Below are 15,482 nucleotides of genomic sequence, written 5' to 3'. Positions count from 1 at the left end.
GACCTGGCCGGCCTTCTCTTAGCTGTGACAGCCCATTGTTCTCAGTTCTTCTCTGGAATCCCTGGGACAAAAGCTGGTCCAAGAGTCCTTTCCCAGTAGAGACCCTACTCCCACCCTTGGAAACTGGAATAAATAAAATTGAAACTCAAAGGGCAGCAGAGGAGGAGAAAGACGAGCCGGGGCTTGAGGAGGTTTGCATCTGGGGGTCACCTCTAAACACCTGTGTGACCTGGCACACGCCAGTTGGCCACTCACTTATAAATTTGGGCCTGTAAAATATCAGGCAATGGAGGACAGGTTAAATAAATTATGATGCATACAATAAAATACTGTGCAGCTCTTTGAGAGAAGGCAGCTAGGTCTCTTTGCTTCGGCCATTCCAAGATCTGCTGTTTGAAAAAGTTTTCACGTAGATTATTATCCTATTTTTTAAAAAGGTAATTAAAATATGCACATGTGGAGATACAACAAGTTGTGGAGAAATAGGCACCCAAAGATGATTAATTTTTAATTCTGAGAGGTGAGATTATGGAGGACTTTTGGTCCTTAGAGCAAATAAATATTTCTGTAATATTTTGGACATTTTATGATATGTAAATATTTCTTTTGTAACCAGGGGGCAAAGAGAAATAAAGATTAACCAGTTAAATAGAGGAAAACCCAGATATTTGCTACCTTCCCTTCACGCTTGAAATAACACTTTTCTAAGGCCATTGTCCTTTCTGCAGTTCTTCTCCACCGTGGGAACTGGGGATAGACTGGATCTTTGAGAATCTTTGAGAAATGTATTAATTTCAGTACAAAATCAGGACTGAAGCAATAAGAATTAAGTGCCGGTGCTTGGCTTGTGTAAAGCATACCTGGAAAACACATTGGCTCTGTGGCCGCCTGTGGGACAGGTGATTTATTGAGACTCTCATTCCTGTGCTGTTCTTGCAGCTTGTGAGCATCAGTGGTGTTTTCCTCCCTCTGTTCTGTGCAAGCCCCAAGCCCTCCCCGGCTGGGGCTCTTGTGCCTGAATTGCCTTGGTGTTTCAGACTCAGAAATGGCACCTGCCAGGCACATGGGACAAAACTCCCGGACCCATCTTGGTTTTGTTTGGGGATCTAGGCTCTCAGAGAAGCTGAGTGATGTTGCAGAGGTGGCTCAGGTCAGACAATGAATTTGGGCTTCTCTAGGACTGGGAAGGGGATGGGTTTGAGTGTGTGTGCGTGTGTGTGCGTGTCTGTGAGTGCGCAGTTCACCAATACTATTGCCCTGAGTTCCACTGACATGGATTAGCCAGATATGGAGATGGCTGTGGGCTGCTGTGGACAGAGACTACCAAGCTCAAGGTCTGGGGTGCAGAGGGACGGGGGGGTCTCTGGCTGAGCCCTCACTCGTGGAGAGGGTGTGGGGGAGCACCTCTGGGCTCACCTGGGCTCCCAGGGCGGATGACCAGACCCATGGGAGCAAAGCTTAGCAGAAGGAGCAGTGGTAACAGGGCAACCTCCACACACTAAGGGCGGGCCTTACCCACCTTTTCTGGGCACCACATGACCTCCCAGGTGTCACATGATCTGTATAACCTCCTCTCTTGAGACATGATTGAGATAGAATTTCTAGTTACCTAAGCATGTGAGGGGCTCAGAGCCAGATCTAATTGGATTTTTTTTCCTAAAGGAAGTAACATTTTTTTTCTTTTTTTTTTTGTCAGCTGAACGTTGAGGAGCAAGTCTGTAGCCACTCCGTTTTTCTTGCATTGCCCTGCAAAGACCTCACCGTGTCCTGGACACTTCCTGATCCTCATCTTCTCATGTCAGCCCTCAGCTCTTGCTCAAAACGGCAGCACGGGAACCCAGTCGTTACCTCCCACCCAGCTCGCTGCACAGGACACGCGGACCGTATGCGGGAGCCACTGCGCTTAACATCAACAACTGGGCCAGTGTTTCCAAAGTGACCGTGATGCATCAAAGCTGAAAGTGGCCCCAGGAAGGAACCCAGCACGCTGGTTTACGGCTCCCACGGTAGGTGCTGCACCCCCCACCTGAGTTTCCCCTGCCCGCTTCCCCCCACCCATAAGTCTTTTGAATGAAAGGCCTGTAACCGCTCCTTTGGGCTTGGTCTGGGGTTTGGCTCCTGTTGGGCACTTAGTAAATGCTAGACAGGGTGAATTGGCTCATGAACGGTCTTCTGCAAGCCTTTGATCAACCCATCGTCACTCAATTAATAAACAACACAGTGAGTCCCTGCCACGTGCCTCTGAGGATCTGCGTCACCTGGCGAGCCTGGAGTCGGCCCGGGTACCTCGCCCCAGCCCCCCGTGCAGTCAGCAGCTGTGAGCCTTTGTCTCTCCCCGGACTGCGAAAGGGGAAGGACTGTAGGAGATGGAGGCGGACTCCCGGCTCTCTTTCTACCTGCTTTTCTCATGCCAGTTGAGGAGGAAAGTTTAGACTTCAGTGAAGTTTCCCGGCCTCCACCCGCCACCACTCGCCCTCCCCCCACCCCCTTTCAGCTGAAGAGTAGATGGCGCATACCGGCCGCAGAATCTGGGAGCGCTGAGCATGAACACCCAGTGGAGGCTTTGAAAGTGATGTGTGCCAGGAGCCACTTGCCCAGATACCTGATCCCCTCATTGGTGGATCACTGTTTCCATCAGGCAGCCCTTCGTGATGTGCAAGCCAGGTGGCAGGTTCGGGTCATCAACAGGCTGAGTGGGACCATTTGGCTGCCATCACCCCTACTGGCCAGCTTTGCAGGTCAGGGTGCTGTCATGTCACGGGCAGAGCTTCCAGGAAGGGCTGTGTCTGTCTTTTCTCTGGCTGCAGGGCTTCCGGGAAAATGTGCTATGCTGGGCTCAGACTTGGAGGACTGGGGATGCAGAGTGGGAAGCCAGGAACAGGGGAGTAGGGTGGGGCGAAAGAGGGTGCTGGGAGATGGTGGGAGAGTCCAGATGCAGGGAAGATGGAAATCCTAGCAAGTGACGTTGTTACTGCCTGCTGGGCACTCTGCTAATCTTTTTATCTCATTTCAGCCTCAGCAAAGCTATGAAGTAGATGCTGGTACCGTCTCCTTCCATGATGAGAGAACTGATGAATGTCACACAGTCTGTGAGTGGTAAGCTGGGGTTTGCGCTTAATTTGATTCTAGTGTCCAAATAACCTCTAGCTTATCCTGTCTTTTAGGGGTCACACACCAGAAACAAAATGTTCTAGACACCGGGGCAAAGCCAGCTTCTGATGGGAAATATTTTATATCCTTCTAGCTGAAGAAACTGACCCCGGACTTTTAGGCTGTGCCCAGCCTTGAGCTGTAGAGGAAATATTTTATGACACTTATTACGTGCCAGGATCTTTCACACTTTCTATCTCATTTAATCACAGCAATACTGTAGAATTTGTTCCTCCCATTTCACAGATGAATAAATGGAGGTTCAGAAATGCTAAATAACTCTTTCAAGGTCATATAGCTAGTAAGTGATGGAGTTAAGAGTCAATCCCAAATTTGCTTCCCCTCAAACTCAAACTCTTTCCGTTCTAACAATATTTCCACAAGTGGGTGCTGAATAACCCTAGTTTCAGGATTTCCCAGTGAAGAATGGTATCCCAGGCAAGTCACTTTGACAAGTGTGGCAGGCCACCTGCTTCTGTCAGCAATCAATAGTGCGTGTTCATGTATTAAAGGCCCTGAGAAGTCCTGCAGTCAGTAAAGCTTTTTTACACTGTTTAACTCTGACCTGCTCACTCTTATTTGAAGACAAGACTCTTTTTCCCCCATATAACACACTTTGAGAAAAGTCACCCTGTACTGTTGGGGCCCCCTAAGCCCAAAGAAGCCAAAGTTTACTGTTGAAAGGTTTTTCTCTTCTTCCAGCTTTGGCCTATAAATAAGAACAGCCAACAGTAGCTACTACATTTTAAAATGTGCATACCCTTGATAAAACACTAATATATGCACAAAGATACTTGTATGAAGTTCACTGCAGATTTGTTCACTGCAGTTGGAAACAACCTAAATGTGTACCGATGGGGACAGAAAAAAAAGCACACTCTATCCATACCATGCAATGCCACACAGCCACTAAAAAGAATGGGCTAGCTCTGTATGAGTTAACGTGGGTAAGTCTCTGAGATGTATTGCTGAATAAAATAAATTAGAACAATAGATTTAATGTGACCCCATGTATGTGAAATTAAAAGCAACTCTACAGTTTTTACAGAGACCTATATGTATGTTAATGAATAACATAGGGGCTGGAAGGAGACACAAGTTAATGACAGTTTTCACCTCTGGTGTTTGTGGGAGGTCAGCTGGGATCAAGGACACCTATTAGTCAGATCAGGGTAGACTAGACCACTGGCTCTTAAAGTGTGGTCCCAGAGCACTTCAGCATCACCTAGGAACTTGTTAGAAATTCAGATTCTTGGGCTCTCCCCAAGACCTCTGCTTTAGAAACTCTGGGGGTGGGGCCCAGCAATCTATGCTTTAACAAACCTTCCAGGTGATCCTGGTGCATGCCGAAGTTTGAGAATCACTGGGTTAAACCAACCAGTGCTTTCCGACAATAAAGACGAGGAGCAGGGCAGCCCTCTTCCACCTTGTAACTATGCCATTTGATATGTGTGGTCTCTGGATTTGCTAAGATTGATGAAGAGAGTCTGGAGTACTTCTGCGTATAGCCCATTGGCCAGAACTAGTCACATGACCCCAACCTAACTGCAAGGGTTGCTGGGAAATGTGGGGGGTGGAGTGGGGCGCATATGAATATTTAGTGAGTGCTCTGTCCCACAGGATGGTGGTCAAAGAAGACCACAGTCTCCTTTGTTGAGCTTTAAATTTTTTTAATAAGAAGCTCAAGTTAATGAGTGACCTTTGTGATTTTTAAAAACCAGGGCTGATGAAAAAGTAGAGCCAGCCTGTTGTAGGTGTGCACCTGTATTTGTGTGTGTGTGTGTGTGTGTGTGTGTGTGTGTGTGTGTGTGGCGGGGGGACGGGAGGGTATGTGCACGGAAGGCTAGGTAGCGAGGGAAGGTGTGTCTCAGAGCCAGGAGAGAATAATGATCTTGGATTCTTCTGTTTCCCATGTATTATCTCGTTTAAATTATCTCACAACCACCCTCTCTGATGAGTACTGCTATAAGCCTCATTTTATGAAGGCAGATTCTGAGTCTTAAAAAGGTTCCACGACTTGTTCAAAGTCACAGCTGGCATAGGGGGAGCACAGAGAAGTGAGCCCTGGGTTTTCTAACTTGAAAGCCCTCTCTTTTTTTCTCAGTGATACCCGCCGCGATTTCTTTAATGGCTTCATCCCCGTGTGGGTGTCTTACATGCACTTGTATGTGTATGTACACAGGCAAATAGCTGGGCTTCTTTCCAGCTTCTGCCCTCACCCCACATCCGCTCACCCTCAGAACTCTCACTGCCTCACTGCCTCACCACATCCCCAGCCCAACACAAATCCAGCTCCACAACTGTTTGCAAATCCTGTAGATTGTACTACAGGCTTGCAAAGGTGCGCGGAGTAGGCGCTATGGCACGTCACACGGGCAGCCTTCTTTAAAATCCTCTATAAAGTTTCAGCTGCTTCACCCACTCTTCTCCCTTCTCCATGAACTCTTTTTAACTTCTCCAGCTACTTGGCTCCAGGCTCCAGCCCCCGGCCTCACTGCACTTACCATCTTCACCTGACTTACAGAATTCAGAGCAACACAAATGCCTAGCAAAGCCACACCGCTCCCCTGGAGGAGCGGAGGGCCCGGGCGGTTGGCTTGTTGCTCGACTAAACAGCCAGGGGACTTCACATCCCATCAAAGCCATGGGCAGGCTGAGCACAGTCTTGCAAATTGCTACCCATCCAGTTGTCCTGAGAAAATAATAATTACCTTGACAATGCTCTTGGTTGAAAGGGGTGGGTAGAGATAGGGGAAACATTTCCATGGAGGAAATAAAGGCATATTTCCAGAAGAGGCTGAGTGGGTAGAGCTGGTGTGTGGGAACCCAGTTACCATGGTCTAGGTATTTCAGGGTGTGAATTCTCAGTGAAAAGGCACCTTAAATCATGAATGTTTGAAGATAAGAAGTCAAATTCCAACCGGTGTTCCCCCTGCCAACCTAAGCTCTTTCAACTGATATGAGAGATGAGGCATCAGAGAAGGCTTCCTTCCTTCCTTTGTACAGAGATGGGTGGGGAGCCTTTCTCGGGCCCTGTGATACCAAGAGAGGGAAACAAGAAATGACTGGTGAGGGGCCAGATGAAAGTGCCAGGCATTTGCCACTTTTTCCTGCAGGTGACATCTATTTACAGTAACTCTCGATGCCAACAAAGCCTGCTTTTCCCACCAATGTCCTTGTTATAATGGTGCTGGACAGGGACATGGAAGACACGGAGGCTGCCTTCTCTCAGGCTGGCAGGTGCCTTTCCCCTGGAGCTTCCATGGCAGCTGCCTTCCAGCCTCTGCCAGCTGCACACCAGAGCAGGGTTGCTTAGATGTCAGCGACATCATGGCATAGCTGACATGATGCTGAAAGTCACTTCTGCTTCTCCCCTGGCCCCTCTCCAGGCTGGAAGTGGTCCTTTCACATCAGAAATCACCCACATAAAGTCATCCCTTCCAAGGCTCTGTGTGATGTGCCTCAACCTCTTCCACTCAGAAACCCGGCCCTCCAGAGGGCAGCAGATGTCTCCCAACATGGTAAATGTCTTTGAGGTCAGCTCTGTTGTCTTTAAAATTTTTAAAAATTTTGCACTCGGCTGGATAATATATATGTGTTAAATTTAAAATGTCTTCAGAATAATTGCAATTTTTCCTCCCAAGACTTTGAGTAGGATAGATTGTCCAGAAAACATGCCATGTTTTTCCTGGGGTTTTACATAGCCCTGGCCTTTCCCTGGGCACACTCTGGGGTACTCAGGTCAACAGATGCCCCCGATTGTTGGCTTGTCAGTCAAATCCTTCTCAAATAGTTTTAATCCACATTTCCAACTTATTCCCTAGGAGGCCCCAGTTGGTACGTGCCTTGATTTTCCAGGCAGCCTGTGAAGCTGGGGTCTTGTCTTGTCTGCCATCTGCCTTGCATGGAGTGGTGACCCCTGAAGTGTGGGTGCCTCCAGCCCTTTATGACAGCACAGCTTAATCTCCCACGGTGCCATACTTAGAATGGCCAGCAGATGGCACCAAGGTGTCTGCTAGAGCTGCCTGGCAGGTTTGGTTTGGATCTGGGTTGATGAAGGAGGGAAACATAGCAGTCAGTGTATGACAGTCCCTCTCCTGGGGCCGCGTCCCCCACTCTCGTGCCCATCAGCCTTCAGGGAGGAGAGTAAGGGGACGTGAAGGAAGCCAGGTGGGGGTTATCCCTCCATGATTTCTGCCTGTGTGGGGATAGAGCAGGATGCTGGCTGATTCAAGTTTCCAGAAGCATCTGAGAATTCCCCTTCTGTATCAGAGACGCTCCAGGCAGGGTAGAGAAGGTAGTTCAGCACAAGGTGTGGGAGAAATTTTTCTATTAAGCAATAGGATACTTATTAAGAGGAATATGGGACTGAAATTAAGAAATGATAATATATTGAAATACTACCATTGTGCCTACCACCACCACCACTGCCATCATCACCACCACCATCACCACAACTACCACAACCACCACCATCACCACCATCACCACTCACCACCACCATCACCATCAATATAACCACCACCACCACCATCACCACCATCATCACCACCACCATCAATACAACCACCACCACCACCACTATCATCACCACCACCATCTCACAATTACCACCACCACCATCACAACTACATTTCAGAAAGTAAGTGTTCTTTCTGTCTACACATCGTTCCTGTCCCTTTTCATGTCTTCTCATATCTTTGGGAGTTTTCCAGAAGACCAGAAGAAGAGCGATGGTGTGGGTGCCCCCCATATGAGAAAAAAAGGCCCATCGTGCTTCAGGAGGAGAAGAGAGAGCAGCTAAATGGGAGAAAGGCCACACCGGCCCTCCTCACTTGGAGCACTCCAGATGGAGAGTGTTAGGTGACTTGAACATGAAGAATGGACAGCTTTGCTCCTCCTGGGCACGGGGCATGGTACCTGGATGACCATGAGCAAGACCTTTGACGTTTACTCCCTAGTCCTCCATTTGATATTTATGGCAGGAATACAAGATCACACGAAGTCACTCAAATGTTCCTAATGATGCCAACGGACATTTAAAGGGGGTCACTATAGCTTCTCCTAGGAATACATAAAAGCCCTGGGCAACCAGGCTTCCCAAGGCATCCGGCACAAGGAAGGTTTTATCTGAACATCAGCAGAAAATGAATGCCAGGCCCTTTATTGGGCAAAGACCAATGTGCCTCCAGGCCATGCCTGCCCTTGGGCCTCTGAACATTCCAAATGGGGAAACACACCAGGCTCAGCAAAGAAGCTCACACTCCTTGTTCAGAAGGCCAGGTTTCTCCGGGAAAAACTTGTAGAAAGGAGAATTTTTTACCCCCATCCTCTGTTGGTGTGGGTGGCTGGAGGCCTGCCTTTACTGAATGTCGTGTATGTCAATCGTAAGCACAGCTGGCGTATGAACGGATTCTGTACGACTCTGCTGCGAACGTGCGCACGGGAAAGGCACAGGTCAAGAGGCAAGAAAGACAATGTGTGTCTATTACTCAGTTTTATGCATCTAATATCACAGGCAAATATGGACACCTGGAGACTATCAAACCCAAATTAGAAACTCATTGGAAGAAAAGGACAGTATTTGCACAGATCACCCATAAATCTTCAATAACTAACTCTCCTTGGGCATAACATCAAATGTTCACTTTCTTTTTAGTGTCTCATTAGGAAGAAAATTTATTGCCCAACTATTGAACTATGTCAATTTTTTAAAAACATTGTGTGAATATTTCCAGGAACCACATGGTTGATTTTACATTAGCTTTCTGCCACTGAACAGGAAAAGGCTTGGTCTTTCCAATGATGAAATGACACTAATCATGAAATTAGAGGAGATAGCATGTACTCAGTTGGAAGCGACAGCAGTTTCCCATAAATGTATCATAGCCCTGGCTCCTTTTGATAAGTTGGAATGATGTCACTCCCTGCAGCCCAGACCAGGGCACACTCCACTTCCCCTGCTCTCCCCACCCCCAGCACCTCTTCCCCTATCTCGCAGTGGGTCCAAAGGGAAGGCTTCAGGGGAGCCAGATTCTTACGCTGGGGTGTGTTTTCCAGCTGTGGTTGCTCGCCTGCCTTGGTGGGAAGAGCCTGCAAAGGACCAAGAAGGAAAAGAAAAACGTTAAAGAAAAATCAGTGAATTGCATATGGTGCCCATTAAAAATAATAAATAGGCCAGAAGATGAAGGGCTGAGCTTACATATGTGAACCTGTCTCTGCCAGGACCCTGGCATCCAGAGCGAGCAGGAGGGGCTGCTTCCTGTTCGTATTGTCCTGCCTCAGACCAGAGCAGAGTGGCAAGAGCTTCTCTGAGCAGCCGGGAGAGGGAAGGGGCGGGGGTGGGAGCAGAGACTTGAGGGTTTACCCAGCCCTAGTCCCCATCTTCTCTGTGGGCTCTTCTGACAGGAGACTATCTTGACCACAGGGCCTCCAGTCAAGGAAGAGGGAGACATGCGAGTGACTCTTTGGAGAGTCAGAGGGGCGTGGGAGCAAGATTCTGTAACACTGAGACCCAAGCCTCCACTCACAGCTGGAAATGAGACTGGCTGAGTTTATTTCATGGCCCAATGTATGGTCTTCTTCCCAGTTCTATTGTGTTGTCCATGTTGTCTGTCTGTCTGTCTGTCTATCTATCCATCCATCTGAGACCCGTAATACTCATATAGAACTAAGATGGAGAAGAGTCTCTTCAAGATGACTTGGAAGATGCGTATGGAATTAGCCGTGAGCCTCATTTCCCCTCCCACCTCAGATTTATGTTTTGGGTCTTTAATTAAGGGTTCCTTGGATGAGTGCCCCCTTTCCTTACAAAAATCATCTGCCTCTCTCAATATGCTACTAATATTGATTTTCATTTTTCAATTAATATTTGAGCATCTAATTGGTTAAAGAGGCTGAGAGGTACAAGAAAAGGACTTACATGCAAATAACCAGTATCTGAATAAGCAGATACTATTTTGAAACTAGATATGTGTTTAGTGTATGTATGCATGTGTGTTTACATATGTGTTTACAAATGTGCTTTTTAATTTTTAAATACTGTATTAGTTTTTCAAAACGACTCAAAATATGACTACCCATAATCCCAAAGAATTTGTAAAAAATAAAATTTACACATGTACACAGTTGGAAAGTACTGAAAGGTGTGCTTATTTCTTATAAATTGAAGCATAGTCGGTTTAGAGTGTTGTGTTAATTTCTGGTGTACAGCATAGTGATTCAGCTATACACATATATACTCCTTTTTGTATTCTTTTTCATTATAGGCTGTTACAAGGTATTGAATTTAGTTCCCTGTACTATACAGTAGGGCCTTGCTGTTTATCTGTTTTATATATAGTAGTTAGTGTCTGCAGATTCTGATCTCTTAGTTTATACTTCCACCCCCTCTTCCACCCCTGATAACCACAAGTTTGCTTTCTACGTCCATGAGTTTGTTTCTGTTTTGTAAATACGTTCATTTTTTTTAGATTCCACATATAAATTATATCATATGGTCTTTTTCTTTCTCTTTCTGGCTTTCTTCACTTAGTATGACAACCTCCAGGCCCATCCATGTGGCTGCAAATGGCATAATTTTATTCTTTTTTATGGCCGAGTAGTATTCCATTGCATGATGTGTGTGTGTGTGTGTGTGTGTGTGTGTGTACGTACATATAAAAGGTGTGCTTTTAAATGTCTTATGTATACATCCCCAAACTCAAATGCAAAACTCTGGCAAAACCTCAAAACTTGTTCCAGTTAAAAAACCCCAGAGTATTAGTTTCCCATGGCTGCCACAAAAAAGTATCACCAACTGGGTAGTATAAGACAACAGATGTTTATTCTGTCACAGTTCTGGAGGCTAGAAGTCCAAGATCAAGGTGTCGGCAGGACCATGCTCCCTTTTTGAGCTTCTTCTATGGTTACTGGCAATCCTTGGCTTCACTCCAGTCAGTGCCTCCGACATCACATGGTGTTATCCCTCTGTGTCTCTCTGAGCCTCTTCTCCTCTTCCTGTAAGGACACTGGTCATAGTCAATTAAAATTGACTCCAGTATGACCTCAACTTAACCTACATCTTCATTACATCTACAGAAACCCTTCTTCAGAATAAGGTCACATTCATATCTATGAGGGGTGAAGACACAGACATATCTTTCTGGGAGACACAATTTAACTCATACCAGTTAAGAATACTCAGTTTCTTCCTAGGGCTCGTGTTAAATTGTATACATAAAATTACCTAACATTTTATTGTTTCAGAATAATTAGCTGAAGAAAGGCCACCAACATGCTTCCCTGCGGGTTTTTCCCCACGTGACCAGGTGAGAGTAATAACCCAAATCTGGGGGGAGGTCTTTAAAGCCAGTCTCTCCAACGTGTTCCCTCCCATCTTCTAAATGAACCTTGAGAGCTCAGGCACGAGGGCTGCAAACAGCATTTCCACCACATGGGGGCAGATGTCGGATGGCACAACTGTGAACATTAAAAAAAAATCCTATTCGGGTCAAAGCACTGGCATTTCTGGCTGAGCCTGAGGCTGAGGCTGAGGAATCTCCTGCGTCTGTTTTCATCAGGGGAAAAGTGGGCAAAGGTGATCTGAGGGCTTTTTGTCCTGCATGAATCTGTCATGGGGAGAGCAGGAAGGCTATTGAACTACAAAATATATCTTGAAGCTCTCCTTTCTCTCCACTGCACTAGCTCGAACTGCCATCACCCAGCTCCATCCGCTCTCCACACAGCAGCCAGCCCTTAAAAGCCTCAATCGAATCATGTTCCTTTCTTGTTTAGGCTTTCTATGAGTCTCGCCTCCTTCCACTGCATCCAGAGTGAAATCCCAAAAGCGTGGTCTGCATGCTTCTTTTCTACAGTTGCACAAACCTCTGGGAATTGAGTTGACTCTTTCGGCCTGCCTTGGTTATGCACCTACTGCTAAACCAGTCCCCAGGGCCAGGGGAGACATGACCTTCTAAGAAGCCAGGGTCCTAGAGTGGGAGATGGGCTTAGCACCACCCAGGCCTGCACTGACGTGGGGGAGTCCTGGGACCTCACAGAACACCAGTGAGCAGAGTCTAGAAGAGAGGAGGAGGGAAGGTTGACAATACACTGTGACAAAGGGCCGTCATGAGCCCCTCTTCTACTGGAAAGTTCTCTGGCAGAGATCTGGTAGGACCAGGCCAGATGCAGCAGCCCCAGGTCTACAGGGAGGGGGCTGGCCATAAAAGAAAGGAGAGGGACGTGTTTACTGAGGAGTACAGCACAAGCAAGGTGTCGGAAGAGGGTAAGGAAGGAAAGGACCATTTAGAAGCCAGGGGAGTGGTGTTACTCCATTTTCCTGGAGATTCTACAGAGTTCTGGAAAGGTCACTTCCGGGGTCACTCAGATGGCACGCTAGGGCTAGAGTCCAGGGAACCAGCGGGTGGAGACCTCCTGCCCTCCTTTCTGCCTGAGTCATTGTATTTGCTTTTGGGAGGGCGGGGTGAGAGAGGGGCAGTTAGTTCTTTGGGAAAAAAAAAGAAAGACTCTGCACTCGGAAGGATCATTGCTTTTCTGTTTGGACCCAGAGCACACTGATCTGATGGCGGAGTGGGTGGGGTGGGGTCTGCACGGGGCTGTGGCAGAGAAACGCCGCGTTCCTGGCTGGAGGTGCTTCTGTTGGTGCAGCAGCCGGCTTGCGTGGCTCGGATTTTCCTTTAGAGATTTCTTTGTCATGATTAAAGTTTATACTCACAGGGTCATAGGCTGAGTAAATATTTTCTTAGGCAAATCTGTAACTTATTGAAACTGAATGTGCATGTGATAATGCTTTCGTGCCGGCAGTGGGGCTTTTGGTGAAGAAATCAAGAAGAAGGTGTATACAGAACAACTTGTGAGGATTTGCCGGGGGGAAAGGGGTTGCCTGCTCTGCTCCAAGGGTGGCCGTGGACCCATACGCTCAGGAAATCAGACCTGGAGCAGCCCCAGCATGGACCTGGGTCTGTCCCTCGGGTCGTCATCTGCGCCTCTCTCCTCCTGAGCTGAGCCAGCATAAGTGACCTGTGTAAAGAACTGCCTGGGGGCCATGCTCAGCACAGGGTCACGTCCCAGAGGGCACGTCCCTGTGACAGTCACAAAGCGTTAAAACTTCGTCTAAATTGTTACCAAAGTCAGTCCAATCAAAATAGAAATATGTGCACAATTCATAGCAAAATGACTCCAAATATCTCTCCATTCTTCCAAATGTCTCTGAACCTTAGTTTTCTCATCTGAAAAATCTAGAGAATAATCTTGTCCACTTTGTAAGATGTTGGAGAGCACTGACTGCCAGGCGTATATTAGCCATCATCCAGTGCAAAGTGGGACCCTCACTATCCCTTAAAACTCCCCTGGGCTTAAGAATGAATCCTGTAAAAATGGCACAATGCCCAACACACGCATGAATTCTGAACACCAGACGTTCTCGGCTGGCTTCCTCTTGGCTGCCACAGCCTCTTTCACACAGGTCTGACTGCAGTCAGAGCTCCAGGGGAAAGCTGTTTGCAGAGAGCAAGTTGGGGAGAGGCAGGCTCAGAGGGTTTCCACTTGGGGTGCTCAGAACAATGACCATCTCCAGCTCGATCTAAAGCCTTCGATGGAAGGGGCAGCATAGTTGGGAAAAGTCAGGAGTTTCCATGGGATAGCCCAGGAAGTTCTGAGCACTGGTCTAAAAATAGTGATATTAATCATGGGGCTTTCTCAGTACGGCCACTCCAGCCCCCTTCCCCTTGCCTTTCTCTGTGAGAAAGGGGGGGAAATGGAAAGCTCACCTCCTTGGCTTTAAGCTAGGAATGGCCATGTGACATGATCTGGCCAATCAAATGGAAGTAAAGAGCTCTGGGAACTTCTAGGAAGATTTTCATTTCCTTTCTGCTTTTCCCTTCCATCTTTCCCTCAGAAATGCAGACAGGATAACTGGAGCTGTAATAGCCATTTGAGGGTCATGAGCGAAAATTTAAGAGAATCACAGAGACTTCATCCTGACATCTTAGAACCTGTTGAACCAACATCAGCAGAAGTCTACTGGACTTCTTGTTGTATGAGGGAAAAAAAAAAGCAACCTCTTAAGTGTTTAAGCTATGTTATCAGTTAAGGTACAGTCTAACCTTCTGTGACAAAGGCACCCTAAAAACCAGCAGCTCAAAGCAGATTGTTCCTTCTCTCTCTAGCAGTTCAGAGGTGAGAGGTACAGAGAAGGCTAACTTCTCTGCTCCATGAGGTCACCCAGGGTCCCAGGGTTGTGCTTTACCATTTCCTGGATTGTTACGCTCCATGCCATGTTCAAGGTGGGCTTAATAGAATCATGCCTGCATTCCAGTTCCTTAGGAAGGGGCCAAAAAGACTGGAAGCCAAGCAGTCTCCTTTGTAATGGGCACGACCCAGAAGTTGTATGTCACTACTGCTTATGTCCCATTGGCCAGACCTTAGGCACATGGCCTTGCCTAGCTGCAAGGGAAACTGGTATTATTAAAAGGAAAAAGGGGAGAATATGTATTGGGTGGCCATTTGCCATATTGATTGCATTTTTTGTTTTAGCTAAATGCATTCTCTAATCAGAGCATTAATTATAACAATAAAATTAAATTTATTAAGCCCCTATTATACAGCAGGTCCTATTTTAAGTGCTTTGCATTCAATGCCCCATTTATTCATGATTTCTAAGAGTGGGTAGTTTTAGCGGATAATCATTCCAGGATTTTTCTTTAGAGCTGGATGCCTGGAAATCAGAGGAAGGATTTACAGATGGTTCGTTATGACCTAAGCTCAAGTAGGAATTCTCCTGAGTGTTATGAACATGGAGACCAAGGGTAATGTTATTTTAGAACTGGTTAAATTATAAGGCCATGTGAGTCACAAAAGGTGCTTAAACCCACCTAAGAAAAATGTTGAATTCAGATAAAGGAAAGACGATGTTGGGAGTCATGAGGGCCTTTCAGATAGCAGTTGATATAAAACAGGGGCTGGCCGACTATAGCTCATGGGCCAAATGTGGCCCACCATCTGTTTTGTAATCAAAATTTCACCAGAACACAGCCTCACCCATTTGTTTATGTATTGTCTTTCATGCTATGATGGCCAAGTTGAGTTGCGACAGGGATTGTATGGCCTGCAAAGCTTAAAAATACTTATTATCTGACCTTTTGCAGAAAAAGTTTGCCAACTTCTGGCATAGAAGTTGGATTGGTAGAAGGGATGGAAAGGGAAGCATAATGTAAGTGGGAAGAGTAAGTCAGATCTAGGTCCAAATGTCAGTTTGGTTTTCATCAGCTTTGAGTATGTTAACTTCTCAGAGCCTCAGTTTCTTCATCCATAAAGTGGGGATAATGGTAGCT

The 15,482-nt window shown here is 46.8% G+C and overlaps 1 long non-coding RNA gene across 1 annotated transcript; it reads left to right on the top strand.

Moving 5' to 3' along the window:
• The first annotated feature begins 1,939 nt into the window (after positions 1–1,939).
• On the top strand, positions 1,940–6,660 carry LOC105105171 (uncharacterized). The gene is made up of 3 exons (XR_004139824.2): positions 1,940–2,006; positions 3,014–3,096; positions 6,540–6,660. It is a non-coding gene; the product is annotated as an uncharacterized LOC105105171 (long non-coding RNA).
• Positions 6,661–15,482: the final 8,822 nt, after the last annotated feature.

Source organism: Camelus dromedarius, chromosome 8 (genome assembly GCF_036321535.1).
Source record: "Camelus dromedarius isolate mCamDro1 chromosome 8, mCamDro1.pat, whole genome shotgun sequence".
Classification (NCBI taxonomy): Eukaryota; Metazoa; Chordata; class Mammalia; order Artiodactyla; family Camelidae; genus Camelus; species Camelus dromedarius.
Note: the sequence above shows the minus strand (reverse complement) of the source record. Positions and strands in the feature narration are given on the sequence as shown.